This window comes from Ornithorhynchus anatinus, chromosome 4 (genome assembly GCF_004115215.2).
Source record: "Ornithorhynchus anatinus isolate Pmale09 chromosome 4, mOrnAna1.pri.v4, whole genome shotgun sequence".
Lineage (NCBI taxonomy): Eukaryota > Metazoa > Chordata > Mammalia > Monotremata > Ornithorhynchidae > Ornithorhynchus > Ornithorhynchus anatinus.
Window position 1 is genome coordinate 6,768,829 of NC_041731.1, and position 26,548 is coordinate 6,795,376.

At 47.0% G+C, this 26,548-nt stretch overlaps 1 long non-coding RNA gene across 1 annotated transcript in view; it reads right to left on the reverse strand.

The window, feature by feature from the left end:
- LOC120638316 overlaps positions 1–25,963 on the reverse strand; it is a 36,350-nt gene extending 10,387 nt beyond the window's left edge. Inside the window, exon 1 of the long non-coding RNA XR_005659910.1 lies at positions 25,836–25,963. This is a non-coding gene — a long non-coding RNA (uncharacterized LOC120638316). The remainder of the gene's footprint in view (positions 1–25,835) is intronic.
- Between the last annotated feature and the right edge of the window lie 585 nt (positions 25,964–26,548).

The following is a 26,548-nucleotide window of genomic DNA, read 5'->3' on the forward strand; positions in this document are numbered from 1 at the left end:
ACAGTCTCGATCCCCCTTTTGCGGATGAGGTAACTGAGGCACTGAGAAGTGAAGTGACCTCTCCAAGGTCACTGAGCAGACAAGTGGAGGATCCAGGTTTAGAACCTACGACCTTCTGACTCCCAGGCCAGTGCTCTATTTCCTGAGTGCTCACCTTTTTTGTTAATGGTATTTGTTAAGCGCTTACTATGTGTCAGGCACTGTACTGAGCGCTGGGGTAGTTACAAGCTACTCAGGTTGGACACAGTCCATGTCCCATACAGTTTTCATACTCATTTTACAGAGGAAACTGAGGCCCAGAGAAGTTAAGTGACTTGCCCAAGGGCCCACAGCAGACACGTGGCAGACCTGAGTTTAGAACCCAGGTCCTTCTGACTCCCAGGCCCGTACTCTATCCACTAAGCCGCACTGCTTCTCACGGGTAGCTGCTTCATGGCTAGCGGCCACCTTTCTCCAGTTGGGCCAAAGAAAAATCCTGCAACTCACTCAATCGTATTTATTGCGTGCTTACTGTGTGCAGAACACCGTACTGAGCGTTTGGGTGAGTGCACTATAACAGAGTTGGCAGCTGGTCCCTGTCCACTGTGAGCTTACAGTCTAGAGGGGGAGACAGACATTAATATAAATAAATGGATTTATTTATAGATACAGACACAAGTGCTAGGGGGCTGATCCTGGGCCTGAACAAGAAGATTGGAGAGAAAAATCTCTCTTCAAGCTCCACGAGCTGGCCTCTGCCCAGCGTAAAGGCAGCAGCGGAACTTGGTGTCGTTCCAAGTGTAATCACTTCTACTCATAACTCTTCCACTCTTTGTATAAGACGCCCGCAGCTTGGTTTACCTTCACAATGTCCAATGGCCTGATCTTAATGGGGCATCTTAAAGGCCCCTCTAGATGGTAAATTGCTTGCCGTCAGGGAATGAGTCAACCAACTCCGTCGTATGGCACTTTCCAATCAATGGTATTTATTGAGCACTTATTGTGTGCCGACCACCATAATAAGTGCGTAGTACAATGCTCTGCGCTCAGTAAGTACTACCATTTGATTGAGACATGAGCTATAGCTACAGCTCATAGCCTGCCCTCTTATATTCCTCCAAACTCTTCTTTTTTTTCTTTTTTAAAATAACTGTGGTATCAATACTATTTAACGGTCTTCTAGACCTTAAGCTTGTTGTAGGCAGGGAAGACATCTCCCAACTCTGTTGTCTTGTACTTTCCCAAGCACTTAGTACAGTAGTCTGCACATAGTGAGTGCTCAGTATATACAAATACCAACATTATTATTATTATTATCACTGATTGACTGATTTTACAGTTGAGAAAACTGAGGCCCAGGGAAGTTAAGTGAAAGCAATCGACAGAGTCAGGATTAGAACCCAGGTCCTCAGACTCCCAGGCCTATGCTCTTTCCACAAGGCATCTAGCAAGCGCTCAACAAATACCACAGTTACTATTATCATAGTGATGAAAATAATAATAATAATTAGGCACTGCTAGAAATCATCAATGGAGACGGAAGGCTTCCTCTCTCCCCCTCCTCCTGTCTACCCCTCAGAAAAACTCCTGGGCCCTGAGCCACCCTAGATTCTGGTGGCTGGGGCTAAAGGGATTAAAGCACTGTCTGAGGTATTCATTAAGCACCTACTGTAGGCAGAGCACTCTACTAAGCACTTGGAAGGGTACGAGTGTGTGATAATGATGATATTTATTAAGCCAAAGACTGTGCTAAAGCCTGGGGTAGATAAAATACCATCAGATCAAACAGAAACTTCTATCGGCTTTAAAGGACTAAGTCTGCTGGACCCTTCCTACTTTACCTCTTCAAACTCCTACTCCAACCCGGCCCGTACACTTCCCTTTTCTAATGGCAACCTATTCACTGTACCGCGATCTCGTCTATCTCTCTCTCTGCCGACCTCTTGACCATTTCCTCCTTCTGGTTTGGAACTCCCTTCTCCTTCTTATACAGCAGACCCCCAGTTTCCCCACCTTCAAAGCCTTATTAGAATCAAATCTCCTCCAAGAGGCCTTCCCCGATGAAGCCTTCATTCCTCTCCCTTCTGTCTCTCCAGTGCATTTGGATCTGTACCCTTTAAGCACTTTCATTTAGCCCACTTTCAGCCCCACAACACTTAGGTACATATTCAAAATTTATTTTAATGCCTGTCTCCCTCTCTAGACTGTAAGCTCGTGGTGGACAAGGGTCGTGTCTGCCAACTCTCCTGTCTTATACTCTCCCAAGGTGCTCTGCACATGGAAAATGTTCAGTCAAGACCATTGATTGATTGATCAGACCTAGGGCTCACTGTCTAAGAGGGATGGAGAATAGATTATGATCACCATTTTACAGATGAGGAAAACGAGATTCCAGTTAGGTTAAGTGACTTGTCCAAAGTCACATAGCAGGCCAGAGGCGGAACCTGGATTAAAACCCAGATCTCCTGATTCCCGGCCTTGTGTCTTTCCCTGGAGTACATGGAAGCTCATTATGAGCAAGGAATGTGTCTGCTAATTATGATTTGTCTTCTCATACTCTTCCAAGTGCTTAGAACAGTGCTCTGCACATAGTAAATGCTCAACCAATACCATTAATTGATTGATTTTGCCCTGTTCGTCCACAAAAATTGTATCTGTCACATCACTTTCAAATATGGACAGATATGCCCCTTCCACCTTCACTGACTGACTGACTGTTTCAGGTGGAGTATAAGTGGAGAGTTCTTACTAGGTCCTAAGGGTGGAAAAGATGTTTTATGCTAACAGGGATGGAGTTTAACTTTTGATAAGATTAGCTCTTCTAGAGCCAGCAATTCCAGCCAGCCTCTATGATTAAATATTGGACCGAAGGGAGTGTCCACATTTAAACATAGGTTTAGTGAGGATACTTCTAATTTCCTGAGAAGCAAGGCAAATAAACCTGTGACAGAGGTGTAAATAATGAGCGGAAAGCAGGCTGGACAGATTTACTGTGTTGTCCGAACAAACACGGAGGAGTGTCCACAAGATTTCCTGCAATACTAATTCTTGTACGTCTTCTGAGAACAAGCCCAGTCTGATCCACTAGTGAACCAGCAACTAACTACAATGGTGATTCTGGAGGCAGGGCAAATTCATTCATTCAGTGGTATTAATTGAGTGCCGAGTCAGAAGGTCATGGGTTCTAATTTCAGCTCCACCAACTGTCTGCTGTGAGACCTTGGGTGAGTTGCTTCACTTCTCTGGGCCTCAGTCACCTCACCTGTAAAATGGGGATTGAGACTGTGAGCCCCCACATAAAGCAGGGACTGTGTCCAACCTGGTTTGCTTATATCCACCCCAGTGTTTAATACAGTGCACAGTACATAGTAAGCGCTTAAACAATTATTATTACTATTATTATGATTACTCTGTGTGCAGAGCACTGTCCTCAGCACTGGAGAAAATAGTGAAAGATATTAGACCTACTCCATAACCCACAAGGAGCTTCTGATAGAAAAGCAGGGATGGGACTTGGTTGTCAAAGGGCACTTCAGGAAAGACTGAAATAATTAGAACCAAATCAAATAGTGGAAAAAACAGGGACCTGGGAGTCAGAGGACCTGGATTCTAACCCCGGCTCTACCACGGGTTTGCTGTTTGTCTTTGGGCTAGTCACTTCACTTTTCTGTGCCCCAGTTACCTCATCTGTAAAATGGGGATTAAGACCGTGAGCCCACGTGGGACACGGACTGCGTCCAACCTGATTAAGCTTGCATCTGCCGCCGGTGCTTGCAGTGCCTTGAACATAGTAAGCACTTAAATACCATTTTTTGTAAAAGTAATCGGGTGCAATAAATATAAAATGAGAGGCAGGAGCCCGTGGATATAGAAGTAGTTTCTAGGTTCTTCACTGCTCACCCTGTAAGCTCTCGAGGGCAGGGATCATGTAAGAGTTCTCCTTACAGAACGAGCTCAATAAATGCTAATCAATCCATAGTATTTATTGAATGCTAACTGGGTGCTGAGCACTGTACTAAGCACTTGGGAGAGTACAAGATAACAAAGTTGGCACACACTTCCCCTGCCCACAATAAGCTTACGGTCTACAGGGGGATTGATTAACTGAAAGAGCTGTTGCCCATGACTACTGAAGAGAGCGGGACCATGAACTTTCATGACTAAGAGCCAGAAAGCCAACCCCACAATTTTTCCATGTTTTTTCCCTGGCTAAGTTTGCCCCCTGTGAGAAGATGCAGACATTTTTCATTCAATCATAATTATTAAGAACTTACTATATGCAGAGCACTGTACTAAGTGCTTGGGAAAGTACAATGCAACAATAAAGAGTGCCATTCCCTGCCTACAGTGAGAGGAGTGAAACAGAGAGGGTATGAACTTTCCATGAAGAAGAAACAGGCCGTGAAGAAAACTGAGATATCCATCAATATCATCATAATAATTGTATTTGTTAAGCACTTAGTATGTGCCAAGCATTGTACTAAACACAGGGGCAGATACAAGGTAAGCAGGTCCCTCATGGGGCTGACAGTTTAAGTAGGAAGGAGAACAGATATTGAATCCCCATTCTGCAGATGAGGGAATTGAGGCACAGAGAAGTTAAATGACTTGCCCAAGATCACAAAGCAGACATTAGCTGGCATTAGAACTCATATCCTCTGATCCAATACCCAGGCTCTTTCTGCTAGGCCACGCTGCTTTTCTACCATCATTTAGACAAACGCATGAGTTGACTCTTTTCCCCTTAACCCCACCCAAACTACCGGATTCTTTGATCCATGAATCCATATGTCAGTGGTATTTATTGAGTGCTTACGGTGAAATCTGGTGGGAGAACACCATACAATAGACCTGGTAGACATGATCCCTCTCCTCAAGGGGCTTGCAACCTAGTGGGCTGTACAGACTTCATTATCTCCTCCACTCTTTCTGTTTAGTCCAGGCCAAAGAGCTTACAGTGAGCAGGACGCTGTAAACCAGAGACTGAGAACGCTTATCAACCTCTTCCTCTTCCTGCCTCTTGTGGAATCCTAGCTCCCACTCGTCAGGATGTGCTCTGACTCGGGCCTTTTATTCTGGCCTGGCTCCAAAACTACGAGGCCTCCATCCGGGTGCTTCAGATCTTCTAATCCCATTCCTTCCCATAATGGGGAACCAGGGATGTCGGCCTCGTCAACAGAAGAACTTCGTTACTCGTCGCAACTCAACAGGAAGGCGTCCAAATAATAATGCTACCTGTGGTATTTGTTAGGTGCTCGTTATGTGTTAAGCATTGTACTAAGCACTGGGATAGATATAAGATAATCAGTCCCACATGGAGCACATGGAACAAGTGGGAGGGAGAACAGGTATTGAGTCCCCATTTTGCAGATGAGGAAACCGAGGCACGGAGAAGTTAAGCGACTTGTCCGAGCTCAAGCCCTGGGTAGGTTTTGACTCTTTTTTCTTTTTAATGGTGTTTCTTAAGTGCTTACAAGGTGCCAGGCACTGTACTGAATACTAGAATAGAGACAAATTAATCAGGTTGAACACAGTCACTGTCCTACATAGGGTTCACTGTCCTAATCCCCATTTTACAGATGAGGTAACTTAGGCCCAGAGAAGTGAAGTGACTAGCCCAAGGTCACACAGCAGACAAGTGATGGAGCCAGGATTAGATCGCAGGTCCTCAGACTCACATACCCACGCTCTTTCCACTAGGCCACGCAGCTTCTCCTTGTCTCCCCACTGCCTCCCGTGGTCCACTGGGAGCCATGTTATTTAAGCCTGTCCTCAGTTTATCTTTTTTAAGTATGTCCTCTGCTCGTTTAAGTGCAGGAATGTTTGCTGGATACCAAACACCGTGGTAAGTTACGAGACAATTAGATCAGACACAAATGCCTGTCTCCCCGCTTTAGACGGTGACCTCATTGTGGGCAGGAATGTGTCTGTTTATTGTTGTGTTATACTCTCCCCAAGCACTTAATACAGTGCTGTGCACAGAGTAAGCGCTCAATAAATACGGATAAATGAATGGAGAGGGACGAGCGGGCATCTTATCTCCCGGAGATCCCCCTGCACCCTCCGACTGCAGAAACGGTGACTTCAACTAAAGAAATCACGTGGCTCGGAAGACCCCAGTCTTGTCTGGAAGACTCGTCCCTTTCTTGATTGACTAATTCGGCGCCATTAAGGGTAATTTGCGTGCAGAAAGAGGAAGGGCTTCTGACCGATAAGCGTTGAGACTCATTTTCTGTCCGAGAGAGGGGTTGGCTGGTGCTGGGCTCCAGATGTGGGTGCTGGAGGCTTTGGAGGCCGTAGGGGTGGTGAGGGACCTTTAGTGAAGAGAAGAAGGACCTTTGGAGCACAGGATGGCAGGTGGTTGGTCGATCCTGGGGACGAAGGAAGGTAGGACCCCTAAGGTAGCAACTCTCTGACTCCCAGAAAAAAAAGGCAAAATTTTCACCCCACTCCAGTGACCAAACACTATACACTGAAAAGCAGAGTGGCCTAATGGAAAGAGCTCAGGCCTGGGACTCAGAGGACCTGCTGGGTTCTAATCCTGGCTCCACTACAAACCCGCTGTATGACCTTGGGCAAGTCACTTCTCTGGGCCTCGGTTTCCTCACCTGTAAAGTGGTGATTCGATGCCTTTCCTCCCTCCTACTTACTCTCTGAGCCCCGCATGGGAGTTGATGATCTTGTATCCACCCCAATGCTTAGGACAGTTTTCGACACAGAGTAAGCACTTAAATACCACAATCATTATTATTATCATTATTATCATTTGCAGTGTGACTGTGGTGGCGAGCCATCGTGCTGACAGTCTGCTCACCATGAAAACCCCAGAGTAAAGGTCAGGGAAGGGTCTTCCCTGAGAGAAGGACTGGAGGAATCTTCCTTGAAAATATTGTTACCGAGGAGGGATTTACAAGAGAGGCTGAGAAAGTAGCCAGCCGCTGGCCCATATAGAGGCACATCTCCTCCAAGAGGCCTCCTTCCATGACTAAGCCCTCTTTTCCTCTCCTCCCACCCCCTTCTGCATCGCCCTGACTCGCCCCCTTTATTCATCCCACCTTCCAACCCACTCTCCTGAGTGTTTAGTACAGCGAATGGCCGGTGGCCGCCATCTCTCATACTAGAGAGAAGTTGTTGTTGTCAGAGGCCGGGACGAAAAGACGTCATTTTTGGAGAGAGAGTTGGCCGGGGAAGCAGGAAAGGAGTCAATATTTGCCTAAAAGGTCAGCTTTGGGAACTTATTTTAAAAGAGTGGATGAAACTCTTGGTTTTTTCCCTGAAATGATGGCTAGAAATGAGGGCAATAAAAGATGGCAATTTTGTCTCAGAGAATTAGCCATAAGAAAGCACCAGCCGTGAATTAGTTTCTAAATCTCGATTCGCCCTGCCTCTCTATTGCCATCTGGGAAAATAGTCGATAAAGCGTTTATACACGTCTCTCCTCTGTCTTATTTCAGGAGCGCTGAACTGAGCTCGGTTCCAACTACTCATAATCCTATTTCTTCCCGAGTGTTAATCGGAATATTCAAGATAGAAATAAACTTGAGTCAAAGGCAGAAGGGAGAGATAAGGACAACGAAAAAAAAAAACCATCCTGGGTAGGCCAATGACATTCTCCCTGCCTGCAACATGAGTTGGTTATTTTTAAGTGCTTACGATGGTGCCGAGCGCTGAGTAAATACGAGATAATCAGATGGGACGCAGTCCTTGTCCCACACGGACGCACAATCTAAGGGAAGAAGGGAGAGGCAAGAGGTATTATTCATATTTAAGAGATTAGGAAATAAGGTCTCAGAGAGAACATGTGACTTCCCAAGATCACCCACCAGACCAATGAAAAAACTGGGATTGCAGCCAAATATCCAGCCCTGTGCCCCTCTCTCTTTCCGCTAGACCGCCCTGTCCCTCAGGTCTTGCGTCAATTGGATATTTTCTTCTACACAAAGCAAGGCATTCTGGGATATTTGCTCATTCTTTTGAAGAAGGGCAACCTATTTCCAGTAAAAGAAGAAAAGTCTATATTTACCCACAACATAAATTCAGTTCAAGTTCTAACTCGGTAAATATTTTATCACCCAGGATAAAACCCCACCCTGCTCCTCCTGACACTCTAACCGTGTCTCTCAGGGAACATTTGAAGAGCACCAGGGATCATTCTGGAAATCCGGCCAGTTTCCAGTCTAGTCTTGAAGACCCGACTGGCCCGTTTCACTCGAACGAAGCAGGGGACCCTCCCGCACACTTCGTCTTCCTCCCTTTATTCTCTCTCCTCTTTCTGCTCCTCTAGTCCTCCGTATCTCTGCTGGAGAGTGAGCTGCCCACCCTCCTCCGGTACGTGGAAGACATCTGAGGGAGGAGACAGGCAGGGCAGGTCAGAGCCTCCCAGCCATCCCTGTGGACTGAATTTGAAACTCAGTCTTAATAACAATAATAATCATTATTATGGTATTTGTTAAGCACTTAGTAACTATTGTATTTGTTAAGTGTTTACTATGTGCAGAGCACTGTTCTAAGTGCCGGGGTAGATGCAGGGTAATCAGATTGTCCCACGTGGGGCTCACATTTTTTAATCCCCAGTTTTACAGATGAGGTAACTGAGGTACAGAGAAGTTAAGTGACTTGCCCAAGGTCACACAGCAGACAAGTGGCGGAGCCGGGAGTAGAACCTACGACCTCTGACTCCCGAGCCCGGGCTCTTGCCGCTAAGCCATGCTGCTTCTCAACACTTACTGTGTGCCAAGCACAGTACTAAGCACAAGGGTGGATAGAAACAAATTGGGTTGGTCACAGTCCCTATCCCAGGTGGGGCTCACAGTCTTAATCCCTATTTTATTTTTATCTATTTTATAGATGAGGTAACTGAGGCCCAGAGAAGTGAAGTGCCTTACTCAAGGTCACCCAGCAGACAAGTAGAGGAGTCGAGATTAGAACCCATGACCTTCTGGCTCCCAGACCCGTGCTCTATCCACTACGTCATGCTACTTCTCTTGGACGATTTCTATGGTCTCAGGCCCAGCCTCCCAGCTGCTAGCTTCCGAGCAGCTTGCTCCCGGAGAAATGGGTGCTTCCACATCTCCCCTCATGGCCAGCCTCCAATGCAAAGGAAGATTTATTAAGTTTTTTTCCTGTCGTGGCCCATCCCAGGAAGGTGAGGATCTTCCGAGGGAGACGGGGGAAATTGCCCGAGGTTCTGGCCATTGTCCAAACCCTTGCTTTGTCTCCTGAATCTCTTTGACGGTAGTGAGCGTGTCTTCTAACGATATGGTACACCCCCAAGTGTGTTAATGCAGTGCTCTGCACACAGTTGGCGCTCACTACAGAACTCTTCCACATAATAGGAGCTCACTAAAGAGCTCTGCACACAGAAGCAGCTCAGTACAGAACTCTTACACGTAACAAGGACTCGGAATAGAGCTCGCCACACAGTATGTGCTCAGTACAGAGCTCTGCACATGGTAGGCATTCACTACGGAGTTTTACACAATAAGAACTCACTACCAAGCTCTGCACACAGTAAGCACTCGATACGGAACTCTTAGACGTATTAGGCAATCACCACAGAACTCTTAGACGTAACAGGCAACCGGTACAGAGCTACACACACAGTAGGCGATCATTACTGAGCTCTGAACAGAGTAATAATAATGTTGGTATTTGTTAAGTGCCTACTATGTGCAGGGCACTGTTCTAAGCACTGGGGTAGACACAGGGTAATCAGGTGGCCCCATGTGAGGCTCACAGTTAATCCCCATTTGACAGATGGGGTAACTGAGGCACAGAGAAGTTAAGGGACTTGCCCACAGTCACACAGCTGACAAGTGGGGGAGCTGGGATTCGAACCCATGACCTCTGACTCCCAAGCTCGGGCTCTTTCCACTGAGCCATGCTGCTTCTCTAACACCTGCACACAGTAGCTGCTCACTACTGAGCTCTGACCCAGTAGGAGCTCGGTAGAGAAGTCTGCACACAGTATGCGCTCAACAAAAATCACTGCCTGAGGGATATGCGTTCTGCGTTCCAAGACCACACGCTTCATCCAGGGACCTCCCTTCTTCGCACTCCCACCCAGATGCTCCACCCCCTCCATTACCCAAAAGGGATCGTGTCCCTGTTTCCAAAGGTATCTTTTCTCCCTCCCCAGAGACTCAAGAGAAACCCCCCGATAAAATCCCAGAATGAAAACTATCAAGAAGGAAGCTAACAAGTCACTTGGGGATTTTTAATCAGCTGAATTCATTATTGCAAATGTGAATTGCCTTATAGGGCTCCTAATTCCTACTTATCTAATTAGCTATATTTGTATCATACGTGACTTGGCTTTTAGGATGTTGTCAAGAATAGATGAGCATAATTAAGTAATTATAGACGGCAAACTCCTTTTACTACGAGCAAGTGGTACACAAGGCAAAACAAGAGCAGGGATGTGAAAACACAGACCTTGTGGATGGTCCTCTGTTGTTCCCTGATTCATCAGTGGTATTTATTGAGCACTTACTGTGTGCAGAGCACTGTGGTAAGCGCTTGGGGGTGTACAATACAAGAGAGTTGGTAGACACGGTCCCTGTATTTACTTGTTTCCACTCCAGTGCTTAGTACAAAATAAGCGCTCAATAAATACAACTGAATGGATGAATACAGTGCCTGGCACATAGTAAGCCCTTAGATACCATAATAATAATTATTATTATTATGAGCTCACAGTCTGTTTCTACGTGGATCAGTATCTGCACAAGAAGCTTCACTTCTCTATTTTAGAAAGACTAAGAAGTCATGGAACTAGGATATCTCTGGGTTCTTCACTGGTGTCCTGAATAGAGATGGATCTCTAGCCCCTCCGGATAGTTCTGATATCCTTTTGCCATTCTGAAATGGCTTGCTTTGGATGTGAATTGTGCAGTCGTCTAAAGAGGTCTTGTCGCACGCTAGACCCTGCTGTTCAACAACCACGTATCTATTACGCTTCTTATTTAATTGCACAAAGTTACCTCATCTGTCTTTGGGGTTTTCTGTAATCTTCAGGACAAATGGGAATCCACGCCTTGCTCTGAATAATGGACGGGATTCAATACGCTCCAAGGTTTTCCAACACCCAGTGTTTGTTGAGCGGCCACAGGGTGCCCGGAACTGAATTCTTCGGACACGTATTCCAAACCACCGCAGGATGCCCAAGTAGCTGCTGGGTGGAGGGCTGGAAAGGGCAACTGGAAAGGCAGGAGAGATGATTGAAAGCCACAGTGAAGGCCATCCTCGACCCGACCGACACAGCGGAGGACTGGGGGAGATCCCCGCGGCCAAAAGACCGGCCGGAGGGTAGCACTCAGAAGAGAAGCTGTGTGGAATCAGGACACGAGGAGGCAGAGTCCAAAGGTGGGAGGGTTGACCTGATCCATGGCTGCTGGGCCCAAGGCAACTGGGTGAGAGAGTGCGGATGGTTCTGTGCTAGCCATCTCTGCTATTGCATATATAACTCAAGGGCATGGCTGGCTGAGAGTGGGGTGTCCCCTAGGGCCTAAGCCAAAGGCCTACGCCGCAGAAAGTTCTTGCTCTCTCCCTCTCTTACACAAACACACACACACACACACACACACACTTAGAACAGCTCTCAAAAGGGGAAAAAAAACTTCAACAGAAACACAAAAGTTCCCATTTAGCAGGGAGGAAATCCAGAGGGAAATGAGAGCGGAAACCTGTGGTGAAGAGGGAAGAAGATGAGCAACTGAGAGGGATGATAAAATAGAGAGGAATTGTGGATGTCCCAGGAGGAAGGAAAGTGACGTATCAATTGCAGTTTTCTTGTTCTATAAGGCAGCACGTCTCCTGCTGCATCTGTCTTTCTGAAGGCCTTTCACATGAGGAATGATGGGTTGTCATCTCGATCCATTAAAAACATCCGTACTTTTATTTGATTACTGGAAGAAGCAGACGACGTTTGACATTCTTAAAGCGTTTTTCGATTTCCCAATCTGAAGAAAAGGTTACTTATTCTTCCCCCCTGAATTAGCCCTGACCATAATGACATAAGTGAGCTTATTTTTAAAATGTGATTTCCTCTTCATCGTCAATATGCACTGGGCAAGGTGCTTACACTCTAAATCAATCAAAGGTATTTAATAATAACAATTAATCAGTACGGTATTTAAGTGCTTTCTATGTGCCAAGCACTGTTCTAAGTGCCGGGGTAGATACAAGCTAATCGGGTTGTCCCACGTGGGGCTCACAGACTTTATCCCCATTTTACAGTTGAGGTAACTGAGGCACAGAGAAGTTAAGTGGCCTGCCCAAGATCACACAGCAGACAAGTGGCAGAGCTGGGATTAGAATCCATCGTCCTCTGACTCCCAAGCCTCTGCTAGCGCTTACCATGTGCAGAGCACTGTACTAAGCGCTTGGGGGACTACAATGCAACAGAATTAGCAGACCAGGTCCCTGCACATAACGAGCTCACCGTCTAACGCAGGAAAGGTTAGCAGCATGAAGCCAAAGTCCTGCAGATCAATTGATAGTATCGACTGTACACTTATTAGATGCTGGGAAAACCCTTCACAGTGTTTGGAGGAGTCCAAAAGGGTTAGTAGCCGTTATTCTGTCCTGTAAATTACAGATAGGAGGAAGCGATGGAGTACAAGACATGCCCAGAAGTCCTCACTACTCCTGTAGCACTTAAGTGCTGAGGTGGAAGGTGGGGTGCTGGGAGATTAATTGGAAAGACTCCCTGGAGGAGGTGAGCATTCATAAGGGCTTTGAAACTGGTCAAGTGTTCCCAACCAAACTGCCCTTCATCGGCACTGGGACCAGAACATCAGACCCTAGAAAGAACCAGACAGGAGCGCTGCGGGTCAGGGGCAGAAATGTCAGCGGCGGAATGTCTGCTGACGTTTCCTTCTGAAATGACATCCCGGGTTTGCGGCGGGCTTGAAATCCCAGCCGAAGTCGCCTGGGAATTTTGGCCGTCGCAGCTGCGGTCTGCTGCGGCCCCTGGGCTATTCTAACTGCTTGGAGGTCGGGGGTGAACGGATGAGGGGAAGCAGGGTCAGGATGGGAAGGCCCGGGGCCTAATTATTACAGCCTATATCACGGTCAGTGGCCCATTGCTAGGAGGAACAATGGACAGAAAACCAGCCTTCCACTGCCCGGCCCATAGCACGGATACAGATCCCAGCTCTGCCACTTGTCAGCTGTGTGACTGTGGGCAAGTCACTACGCTTCTCTGTGCCTCAGTTACCTCATCTGTAAAATGGGGATTAAGACTGTGAGCCTCACGTGGGACAACCTGATTATCCAGTATCTACCCCAGCGCTTAGAACAGTGCTCTGCACCTAGTAAGCGCTTAACAAATACCAACATTATTACGTTAGACGACTTAGCCGAAATCTATTTATTTACAGTAACGGCTGTCTGCCCCTCTAGAACGCAAGCCCGCCGTGGGCAGGAAATGTGTCTACCAACTCTGTTACATTAGCTCGCCCAAGTTGTGGTCTAGGCTAATTCAAGAGGAGAGAATGAGAAACGCTTCACATTATTGCCCGACTTCCCCTCTAAATTGTAAGCTCATTACGAGCAGGGAACGTGTACAAAGAAAATGATCATAGTGCCAGTGGGTTGTATATCCCTTCCCCGTCATTTGAGTTCCAGTTGGAGCAAGAGTGGCACGAGGAAGCAGAGAGCGTGGGCGCAGCATACCCCGGGGAAGGACCCTCTTGAGGCAGCCGGCATCACCCTCAGACGATCGAACTCCACTGCCTGCCTGTGACCGCGGTACCGGAGAAGACTTTAATTCTCTTGTTTACTCTTCTTTAAACAGAATAAATCTGGATTGAACAGACAATAAACCCAAGTGCGAGGGCAATCCTCTGCGCCTCTCCGTGTTCCGTGTTGCACCCGGAGCCGGCTGAAAGGACCCAGCTGACGAGTTTTTTAATCATCCTAATAACGGTGTCTGCTCTTGCGGACCGAGCTGTGCGCGTCTGGTTTTATGGTGCTGCTCCTATTTGGAGGAGAATTATTTCTTCTAGTATCTATAAGTCAGCGGCCTTGAAAAGCACATCCGCCGCAGGGGCCTAGATCCACCTCCAGCCTAAATCGAATCTGGGGATTTCCGCAGCTTCGTTCCAGAAACGACCGCCAGGATCGAGCTGTTCCGATGCCTCTTAGTCCAGAAGCAGAGGCCAGTTGAGGGGGTGCCTCCGGATATTTGGGGGTACAGAGTCAGAATTGGAAGCCCCTTTCTCACCTCTGTCATCCTCAATCCTTCCCCTAGTTTCCAGTTTATTACTTAAGCAGTGATTCACCTCAAAGTGCCTCTTCTCTCTCCGTTAGTGAGCCTGGTTGCAACCTTATATGGGAAGAACGAAATCATGAGAATGGTAACCGTGGCATTTGATAAGTGCTGACTATGTGCCAAGCACTGTGCTAAGTGCTGGGGTAGATACAAGATAGTTCCTGTCCCTCATAGGACTCTCGGCTAAGGAAATGCCACAGACAAAATGCCATCCTTGCCCTCAAAGGTGCAAATCCAAAGGGTAAATGAGGAGACGATTAAACTGGGATTTGGACACAGGTGGGTAAGCATGTAGGAGAGCTGTCCAGTGTTGCAGTGATTTTGGATTCACTTAATGTAACAAAGGTATTTATTAAGTGCTTACTCTGTGCTAGGTACCGTGCTAAGCTTTGGGGCAATAATCCTATGTTCCAGGCACTGTAGTGAGCCACTGGGTTAGAGATGCAAGTTAATCAGGTTGGATACAGTCCCCGTCCCACGTGGGGCTCACAGTTTTCATTCCCATCTTACAGATGAGGTAATGAGGCACACAGAAGTGAAATGACCTACCCAAGCTCACATAGCAGACAAGTGGCAGGGCTGGGCCTAGAACCCAGACCCTCCGATTTCCAGGTCTGTGCTCTTCCCACTGCAATAGAACTCTATGACTTCTATACGGTCTTTGACTTCTACTGTTCTCTCAAGCACTTTGTACAGTCCCCGTGCATACACCCGGTGCTCCATAAATACGACAAAACCACCGCAGGTCTTTAAAACTATGGCCAATTTCAACTTCTGAAATCCCAGTCTGTCTCAGGCACCCATGGCCACAGACCAATACCTTATCTATATTTTGTAATTTGTCCAGGGCAAGAGCCACTCGCCCGGTCACTGAACCAAAACATTTCTGCCTTGAAAGGAACTGTGGATGAAGGAATGCAACACGAGGCTCAGAGACGGAGTTTAGGGCGGTACAGGTAGCTAACGCCGGCTTTGCTGCCAGCCACGAACGAAGAGTAAAAGTACAGTGTTGGGAAACCTTTGCCAGGTAACACAAACAAGTGTATTTTATGCATAACTGCCACACAGCATTATCGAGGCATTTTAGTGCCCGGGATTATGAATTTCCACAGAGGAAGAATACAAAGCCTTGTTTGTATACAGGGTACTTTACTCCTGACTTCCTGCTAGAAAACCATTCTGTCTGAGCTGGGGAAAAGGCTGATTGTTGAAATGAGAAAAGAGGACTTCCCCGATTAAGCCTTCTTCGCCCCAGTTCGCTCTCCCTTCCAAGTCTTCCATGCACTTGGATCTGTGACCTTTGGGCATTTGATATTCGCCGCTCCCCCACTCGGCCCCACAGCACTTATGTACTTATCTATAAATTATATGATAAATTACATATTTATTCACATTAATGATCTGGCTCCCCCTCCAGACAGTAAGCTAATTATGGGCAGGAACATGTGCCAATTCTGTTGTACTGTACTCTCCAAGCACTCAGTACAGTGCTCTGAACATAGTAAACACTCAGTCAATATCATTGATTGATTGAGGCACACTATACTGATTTAAATGTCTTCCCCGACTAAATCCTCACTTCCTCTACTCCCTCTCCTTTCTCGATTGCCCTTGCTCTTGGATTTTCACCTTTTATCCATCCCACCCTCAGCCTCACAGCACTTATGTACATACCTGTAATATATTTATATTAATATCTCTCTCCCCTTCTAGACTGTAAGCCCCTGGTGGGCAGGGAGCATGTCTACCAACTCTGATATGCGATCTTATCACAAGCGCTTAGTCCTGTGCCTGGCACATAGGGAGGGCTTAACAAATACCATAAAAAAAGAGAGACAGCGTGCCCTGGAAAAAGCACGTCTGATGGAGATATTAAATCGACTGCTCCCTGATAAATGTGGTGAGGACCCAGCTTGAGGACTCGGGGTAAACTGGGTTTCAGGGAGGCAGAGATGTTAATAATAATAATGATGGTGTTTGTTAAGCTCTTACTATGTGTCATGCACTGTTCTAAGCGCTGGGGTAGATACAAGATAATCAAGTTGGACACAGTCCCTGTCCCATGTGGGGCTCGTGGTCTAAATCCCCATTTTAGAGGTACAGAGAAGAGAGGTCTCACGGCAGATAAATGGTGGAATTGGGATTAAATCCCAGGTCTTTCGGACTCCCGGGTCCGTGCTCTATCCGCTAGACCATGCTGCTTCCCTGGGGTTCAGCTCCTCGGGGCGTCCAGGAGCGAGGTGTGGGTCGGGTTCCGGATTAGAGAAAAGCAAAACGGCAGCTTGTCCCACCCGCGTGCTGGATATGCCACCTTGGCTGTGGGGCTGCAACGATCTACGGTGGCTCAACCTTCTCTTCTTCCCCACCCTACGAGGCTGTGCTTGCAGCACTGAAAATCTCTTGCTTCTCTCTGAGTTTCTCACTTCCCCTCATGGGGGATGGCGAATGCAGCAATGAAAGTCCCTCTCACTGCTTCACTTACTTCCCCCCTCAGAGAGAGCTGCTCTTGAAGCAGTGAATGTGAATCAGCGTCAGCCTCACTTCCTCTGTCACAGGAGGCCGCCTCTGGGGAAAGAAGGGCCTCTCCAGTCCAAAAAAATCTGCCTCCGCTTCACCGAGTCTTGGGGACCTGTGAAATCGAGCAAGATGAAGGCCAAAGGAACCTTCTTCCCTTTCTCCCCCGGCCCGGTGTTGCTGCTCTTCTAGTCTCAGGGACTGTTGCGCAAAAAAGGCAGCTTGGGGATTAACATGTTAGCCAAGGCTAACCATCCCCCTCCCGGACCAACCCCAGGCCCCCGCCCCCGCACACACAGACACGCACCAGATCTCAGACCTGATCCCTTCTCCACAGCCAACCGGGCTTGGGGCGCTTTCACAGCTTAAAACAAGAGATAAACCCCGTCCAGGCCTGGGAGTTTAAGAATTTAGTTCTGCCTGAGAAGAGATGAGTAAACTGTGTGGGCATTTTCATTTGTCGCTAAAGTGGGAGGTGGGTGTGGATCTGAAGTTAAACATGGAGAGAATTGGAACTAAACTGCTGCTGCCCCAGAGGATGCTGCGGGGGGCGGGTGGGGAGAGGGGTGAATGGGGAGGTCCTGGTAAAGACTACTGGCTAGGCTTCTATCATTTTATCTCCTTTGACACCCCCCCCCCCCAGTCGTCTGTCCCTTTCCCCCATCTTTCCTTTTCCCTCCTTCCCCTACCCCTTCTCTCCCTGTCACCTTCGGGAGAACTCTGAGATGGCGAACACGGGGCCAGACTAAAGGAACGCTAGATGCAGCGGATCTCATTTGTCGCAAACGGAGAGAAGCAAATCCTCCGAAGCCCTAACCGCTCCAAATCCTCCTTCCCTACCCTCATTTCCTGATGGAGGGACACAGTCTTAAGAAACTCATTTACGATAAGGATAGTCTAAATAAAGGGGCTCTACCGCTTCTTGAAATCACAGTGTTCGGGTTTTGTTTTTCTTAAAACTCATAATGCTATTACATTTCCCATTTAGAACTCCTAAAGAACTGAACCTGTGAGTGATAATTGCTTTTTTTAATGACTCACTGCAAATCAGTGAAAACTGTGTGCTGTAATTATAGCCTTTCACGCTAATCTCAGAACACTGGGGCTTGGGGTAAACTCTCAACATTACTTTAGTTTTTTCTCAACTCCGCTCTAGGTCTCTGTCCTTTCATGTCTGACTCATACCTAATTAAGCCCTCTGACACCAATCGACATTTCCTGCCAGTAGATTTCAGTCCTCACGGCGTGCCCTCTGTCAAAGAGACGAATGAGAACAGACCTCTCTCTGACCCACCGGTTGGCCACGGTGTCTGCAGATTGGATTTTTCTAGATGGTTTTCTGACCCCATATTTTCATTTCCCCAAACAAGTTCAAAATGGATCAGGTAGTATGGATCAGGCATATTGCTCTGAGCACAAAGGCACTTTATACCAAATACCATTTCTCCAAACAAGTTCAAAATGGATCGGGCATATTGCTCTGAGCACAAAGGCACGTTATACCATGGGAGATCCGGCGTGGGTGGGAGGGAGACATATCACTTCACCCTAGCGAAAAATGAAGTTGTGGTCAGAATGGTTGGGAACACTAAGATGAAATCCTGTTTCTCCTCTGCATCCTACTGATAGAACTGATCCTTGCCACAAGATCTACTTCAATCAGTCAGTAACCACTCTAGACCGTAAGCTCGTTGTGGGCAGGAATTTGTTATATTGTTGTGTTGTATTCTCTCAAGTGCTCTGCACACAGTAAGCACTCAATAAATATGACTGACTGACTGACTGGAAGATGGGCTCTGGGAAATAGGAGATGGCAGCAATCTCTCTGGGCCTCGGTTTCCTCATCTGTAAAATGGAGATAAAAGAGCTCCCCTTTTCCCTCTGCTCCCTCTACCACCCCCCCTTCACCTCTCCTCAGCTAAACCCTCTTCTCCCCCCTTTCCCTCTGCTCCTCCCCCTCTCCCGTCCCATCCCTTCAGCACTGTACACGTCCGCTCAACCGTATATTTTCTTTACCCTATTTATTTTGTTAATGAGATGTACATCACCCTGATTCTATTTATTTGCTATTGTTTTAATGAGATGTTCTTCCCCTTGATTCTATTTATTGCCATTGTTCTTGTCTGTCCGTCTCCCCCGATTAGACTGAAAGCCCGTCAAAGGGCAGGGACTGTCTCTGTTACCGATTTGTACCTTCCAAGCGCTTAGTACAGTGCTATGCACATAGTAAGCGCTCAATAAATACAATTGAATGAATGAATGAATCCCCGCTCTTCCTCTCTCATAGACTGGAAACCCTATATGGGTCAAAGATTGGGTCCGGTCCATTCCTCCTGTTTGTATGTACTCCACTGCTTAGCATGAAGTAAGCCTTTAACGAATACCGTAATGACCATGACAATCACTTAATCACATTTACTGAGTGCTAGTGTGTGCAGAGCACTGTACTAAGCGCTTGGGAGAGTACAATGTAACAGAGTGGGCTGTCAAGTTCCCTGCCCGCAAAGATCTTACAGTCTAGAGGGTAATAAGGAAAAGGAGACAAGCCAACCAACAGGAATGAAATTATTTATCAGGTTCCTGTAGCCAGTTCTTGGCATCTTTCTGAGAGGCCCAGAATTACACTCAATTGTTCTGTTTGAGTGCCCGTGTCTTCCAACTCAGACTGTGACCCCGTGAGGCTGTGTCCAACCTATCTTGTATCCCAGTGCCCAGCACAGTGCTCGGCACATAGTAAACGTTTAGCAAATACCGCCACTGTTATCATTACCGTTATCATTACTATTATTATTAAGGCAAAGGCCCCATTCCACCTTGATTGGTTTTCGTTCTCCCATAACTTTTTAATTAGGCAATGTTAACGAAGTGATCGGATCGTAAGGGGCCTTTCTTCTGCTCGCTGCCAGGCAGAACTTCAAGAGATCAAAAATCAAATGCTCAGAGTCATCGAAATACCCTGAGTCCACATGTATTTCAAGTTCAATGCATTGAAGTTCTAATGCTTCAGGCAAGTTGAACTGCTCGAACACATTAAGCATTGTGTTTGCCATCCCCCACATCTTGGGAATAAGGAGGAATTTTGGAAAGACAGGACCGTGGGGAGTATAATATACAAATGTGTTGTCGTGAACCATTTTAATAGGTAATCTGAGATTCAGACATTCTTTAGGCAAGGCTAATTTTAGCTCCAGCAGTCTTTTATATCACATTTACTGCTTCAATTTTGGCATGTGATGTGAAAACCTCAAATCGGCTTTGGCAAACATCTAGCGCATGTAAACCCTGCCTTAATCAAGTTCCATTTTAGAGATTTTGAAGAAAATAATGTGTTGAGTTGCTTTTAGGTCTCAAGCATTGACAGGTCTTTGGGGAGAGGAAAGAATTTTGAAGTTTGACCGGTAACTTTGTGAGAACATTTTGTGAACAGGAAGAAAGTGATCTAAAGACCAAGGCAAAGCTTAATTTAGCTTGATAGGCCATGAAGATCAAACTGGCTCTCCCCTTCAGCCCTCAGTAAAAATGTGTCAAATTTAGCATATTAATGTTTGCCTCAGAGGGAGAAAGGCTGGAGCCGGGAGACAAAATTTTCTTCATCTTCATCCCAAACTCTTCTGAAGTCTACAAGCCCAGGATGAACTTCTGCTTATTTTGATATTTTCCAGCCAATCCATCAGTCACATTTGCAGAGCACTCTACTTAGTGCTTGGAAGAGTTCAGTAGAGTTAGTAGACACTATCCTTGGTTTCAAGGAGTAGCAGTCTGGCAGAATAAGTTGTCACTGAGTGGTATTTATTGGGTGTTTACAGTGTGCAGAACCGTTTTTCATGGTATTTGCTAACCTCCTTAACCACGCATTAGGGTAGATACAAGTCCTTGTCCCACATGGGGTTTGTAGTCTATGTAAGAGGGAGAACAAGTATTTAATCTCCACTTCACAGTTGAGGAAACTGAGGCACAGAGAATAATGCTAATAATTGTGGTATGTGTTAAGTGCTTACTATGTGCCCGGAACTGGACTAAACGCCGGGGAGGACACAAGCAAATCAAGATGGACACAGGCCCTGTCTCATATGGGGCTCTAGTCTTAATTCCCATTTTACAGATGAGGTAACTGAGGCATAGAGAAGTTGCCCGAGATCACACAGCAAACAGTCGGCAGAGCCGGGATTAGAACCCTGACTTCCAGGCTTCTCTGTCTATTAAAGCAGGCTGCTTTCTCGTGTACTAAACCCCTGGGACAATATGAAACCCTGTCCTCAAAGAGCTTACAGAGAGTTATTCCTCCCAAAAACCATGAGATCCAATCACAAAGCTACTAAAGAAGCTTCTGAGAAAAGTGGCTCACTGGCCGGCAGAGAGAGGGGAGGGCAGGAGAGCAGAATGATATAGAACGCGGCTTCTCCTCTGGGATATCTTTCAGACAAACTCTCTCAGCATGCTTCATGGAGTTAATTAATGCGAGGCGGCCGGCGGCTGGTGGTCGATAAATCATGGAAAACAGCGGGGCGAGACATTCCTGGGGGGAAATTATTCAGTCCCAAGACCAGCCACCCAGGGAGAAAGGGAATTTTACTGTGAAAGGCAAGAGAGAAGGACGACTTGGAAATAGAAGAAAGTGGAGGGGGTAGAGACGTGAAAGGCAGGAAGTTGAGTCAGCGTTGCTAAAGCCGTAAGAAAGCAAGACTGAGTCCTTGGCTGGTTGGGGATCTCCAACTAGTAACTTACTATACTGAGCAATAGTAGGTTGCTCAGAGTAGACTGTCAGCTCCTCGAGGGCAGGAATCTACTGACTCTGTCGTATTCTCACGAGCACTTAGCACTCTGCGATCAGTCGATGGAATTTATTGAGCACTTACTAAGGGCTGAGCACTGTACTGAGCACTTGGGAAAGCACAATTCAGAGGAGTTGGTGGACGCATTCTCTGCCCACAAGGAGCTTACGGTCTTAAAGGGAAGACAGACATTAAAATGAACTGCAGATAGGGAAAATAGAAGAATATAAGAATATTTACATAAGTACTGTGGGGCTGGGTATAAGTATCAATACACTTAAGCGGTTCACGGCCGACGGACCGGAAGATGGATAAGTGAAGTAGTAGGTGCTCGATAAATACCGCGATTCGATCGATCGATTTCTCCACTAGATTGTAAGCTCCTTGAAGGCAAGGATCATGTCTTCTAACACTTTTGTACTGCCTCATGGGCTTAGTAGGGTGTTCTGCCCAGAGCAGTTCCTCAACTGACTCCCCTAATTGACTGGCAGCCGTCTCTGGAATTTCAAGCCTGCGGGGGGGTAGACTCCAATTAGGCAGCCAGAGGAACCTTGATAATCTTTGTCCCATTACTGAGGTGCTTCTGATTGTCCGTGTAGGGTCGTGGTGACGTGAAGGGCCTGCCGAGAGGACAATTTGCTGGTATTCCCTGGAACTGGAAACGGTGAGAGCCAAGGAATTACTGGGGACTCGTCTACTGTTGAGTTCAGTCTGGGCCACGGGTGAGGCCGGGGTTCTGGCTTCTGCTTGCTATGAGTTAGCCCACCCAGGCCCCTACCCCCAAAACCTGTCGACCCAACAGCAGTCCCTTAGGGCCAACCGTTCCAAAGATCATGAGCTCAGTTGGGTTTCACAGGCACCGACCTACTTGTTCTTTGAGATGGTGGCTCTGATGACGAGGGGGCCTGGCGGCTCGGTGCCCTGTGGGAAGACCAAGGGCTCTAGTGGATCAGAAATCCATTTCACACTGACTGTTGGAGCTTGGCTTTCGGAAAGCGGGGAAAGGTGACTGAGGCACTGAGCCTTCTAACAGAGGGAGAAGCCAGCAGGGACTAAAGACCTCGGGAGAAGAGGACTGTAATGATTTGCAGTTCATATCCCAATCAACCACGGAAATCCATGGGGGAGGAATTAGGGAATCTCCGGGTATCAAGGAGAGAGAGGGGGAAACAGGAACTCACCATTCTCCCTGGAACCCTCTTTCTTGGGAACACCAAGTGGTTTTTTTGTGGCATTTGTTAAGCGCTTACTATGTGCCAGGTACTGAGCTAAGCACTATGGTAGACACAAGCTAAACAGGTTGGATATAGTCTATGTTACGCATAGGGTTATTAGGCTTAATCCCCATTTTACAGATGAGGCCCAGAGAAGTCACAGTCACACAACAGACAAGGGATGGAGGCAGGATTAAAACCCAGGTCCTTGAGTCCCAGGCCTGTGCTCTTTCCATTAGGCCACACTGCTTCTAGTCATTAGAGCTCAGAACCAACTGGGGTTGGAAATCCAGTCTCTGATGCTGATGGAAAGGGCATCCTCCCTCAATGGAATCTCTTCTTAAGGAGGAGGCAGCGATGGGTGGATGACGGAGTCTCCCGAAAGAGCGACGGAAGGGTCTCGACCCACAGACTCCAAGGCCGAGACCCCACACAAGAGAAGGGATCCCAGTGCCGGTGGTTTGCTTAACGCTACTGCGCTCTCTTGCCTCCACCCGTCGGGTTCCCGCTGGACACTAGTGCAGCCAGCGAGCCATTCAGGGGCGCAGCATAGACACGACATAGGTGTTCTACGTGCAGGACCCATCGACAGCCAGAGGGACCGCGGCACAGTCCCGAAGCCGGGCCAGAATGCCATGACCTGCCAGCAGTTTGGCCTAAAGTATACAGCACAGGCCTGGGAGTCGGAAGGACCAGGGTTCTAATCCTGGCTCTGCCACACGTCTGCTGTGTGATCTCGAGCAAGTCACTTCACTTCTCTGTGCTTCGGTTATCTGTAAAATGGGGGTGAAGACCGTGAGCTCCACGTGGGACAACCTGCTTATTCGCGGCTCAGTGGAAAGAGCACGGGCTGGGGATTCAGAGATCATGGGTTCAAATCCCGGCTCCGCCGCTTGTCAGCTGTGTGATTTTGGGCAAGTCACTTAACTTCAATGGGCCTCAGTTACCTCATCTGTAAAATGGGGATTAAGACTGTGAGTCCCAAGTGGGACAACCTGATCACTTTGTATCCTCCCCAGCGCTTAGAACAGTGCTTTGCACATAGCAAGCGCTTAACAAATACCAACACTATCATTATTATTATTTCATATCTACCCCAGCACTTAGAACAGTGCTTGGCATATAGTAAGTGCTTAACAAATACCACTATCATTATTATTCAGTCGTATTTATTGAGCCTTTACTGTGTGCCAGGGACAGGAACTGTGTCCGACCTGATTACCTTGGATCTACCCCAGTGCTTGGCATATAGTAAGCACTTATCAAGTACCACATTTAGGTGACTTCCTCAGTAGTCGCTTGGTCTTCGCTCCTCTCCCCTCCTCCACGCAGAAAGCTCTTTTCAAAGGTTACCGGTGGGACAGTCCGCCTCACAGAATGCCCTAGACTCTCCTTCCCGAAAAAAGTTTGCCTAAGCCGGAAAGGGCGGGGTCCATCTGGCCAACAGCTTAATGAAGTTTACCAAAAATCAGGAGGGAAAATTACTTCTGGAAGGACGAAACTAATGTTAAAGCCACATGGTGCACATTATTGTCGATTGTATAAAATGTGGTTAGAGCTACTAAAATATTAAAATGATTCTTTATAGATCCCAAGTGCTGCTTCCTTTTAGGCTAGTTTATGGCTCCTGAATCTCACTTAAATATGGAGCGGGTAAACTATTTGACTTTGATTGTCCATTTGCAGCCCGAAATTGGAATTTCAATGTGAATATGAACACCCAGGGGGATTCTATTTTACATCATTTCCATCAATTTGAAGTTTATCCGCCTGAAGGTCTGTGACAGATAGAGCTATCTGTCTGGATGCCGAGGGCTATTTTAAGCCCCATTTTGACTCTGCTCCGATTGTTTTTATAGGCAAAGTTACGAGTCTCAGGAATTGCCAGAGTTCACTTTGAAAGCCGAGCTGTCCGAGGGTGGGGGGAACTGACTGTCCCTCAGCAGTGTCTGGATGTGCCCTAAGATGAAGATACGGAGACTATCTGGCCATGCTGGTGTTGCTATAAATCTTCTCTACGTAGGTAGGCGATGGCATTCTCTGAACCCTGGTAAAGAGAGCAGGCAGGACAAATTGCTTTCACCCTTCTTCCTCATACAACGACTCATTGCTTCAATAAAAAAGTCCCCCCACCCAAGCTATTTTTTTAAAATATAAGATAAATAGACCAATTTTAATGGAAACTGTCTTGTGCATATGTTTTCCTCCAAGAAGAAAGGCTCAGCAGGCTTGTAAGTCAATTATAAAGGAAACTAATAAAGATTTCTGGAGGGGGGGTGTTTATTTGATACACAGCAATATTCTTCTATCTTTGCCAGGATATTCTGTGGATTAACAATTTATTGACTAGGAATTGTTCAAGTAGGCTGCAGAAAAACTGGCTTTTACAAAGCCTCAAGATGACTGGCAAGTCACTTAATTTCTCTGTTTCAGTTCCCTCATCTGTAAAATGGGGATTACGACTGTGAGCGCCATGAGGTACAATGGACTGTGTCCAACCTGATAAGCTTGTAGCTACTCCAGTGCTCAGTACAGTGCCTTGCGTATAGTAAGCAGTTAGCAAATACCGTGAAAAAAATATATCTGCGCACTCCGTGCCTCGGAGTAGAGCGATCCTCTTGCCTAAAGGCTTTGGGTCAGTAGTGTTTATCGCGTGCTTTCGGTGGAGAACACTGTATAAAGATCATGGGAGAGGACGGTATAGTAGTCATGACCCCTGACGTCGAGGAGCTTATGACCTAGCAGGCGAGATAAATAAAAATAAGTTTCAGGAGAAGGACCAGAGCAGTTCTGTGCGGCTGGGGGATCTAAGTGCTTAGAAGGAACGGACACAAGTGCGTGAATGACAGAAGGGACGGAAGATAAGATATTACCACTGTGGGCAGGGAATATGTCTACCGACTCTACTGTACTGTACTCTCCCAAGGGCTTAGTACAGTGTTCTACACACAGAAAGTGCTCAAAAAATGCCACTGAATGCTTGGTCAGGGAAGCTTCCTAGAGGAGTTGTGATTTTAGTAGAGCTCAAGTCTTGAAGATGGGAAGACTTCCACTAGCTTCAAAAACTAATTTGCAACTTACCTGCACAGATACATTAACTCCATTCACAATGGGCCGTGCTTCAAATGCACCTGGTTTGCCAGGAGCAGCGTGGCTCAGTGGAAAGATCACAAGCTTGGGAGTCAGAGGTCATGAGTTCTAATCCAGGCTCCACCACTTGTCAGCTGTGTGACTTTGGGCAAGTCACTTAACTTCTCTGTGCTGCAGTTCCTCATCTGTAAAACGGGGATTAAGACTGTGAGCCCCATCTGGGACAACCTGATTACCTTGCATGCCCCCCCACCAGTGCTTAGAACAGTGCTTGGCACATAGTAAGCAATTAACAAATGCCATCATTCTTCTCATTATTATTATTAAAATGCATGGGGAAGGGAATGGGTGTTGGGAGGGGAGTGTGACAGTTCTCATCCTGCAGCACCCTCACTGTTCAGAGTTGCAAATGTTCATCTGTGCAAGAAACTCCCTCCCTCCCAAAGCAACTGGGATCTAAGCAAGATGGGGCTGTGGGGAGGCTGTAAAGACTGCAGTGGGACAGTCTGAGCACCCCCAGAGATGGACCTTGTCAGGTAGATATGTTAGCTGAGTTTGGGACCGTTTGCCTTTCTGACCCCTTGTCTCTCATTTGCTCCAAAGGAACCACTCTTTTCACAACTGTTACCATATTATTGTGTAAACTTCTTACTATTATTCCACTGCCCCAGGTATTAATTTCAGGTCGCTGGGTGCCAAGCTGG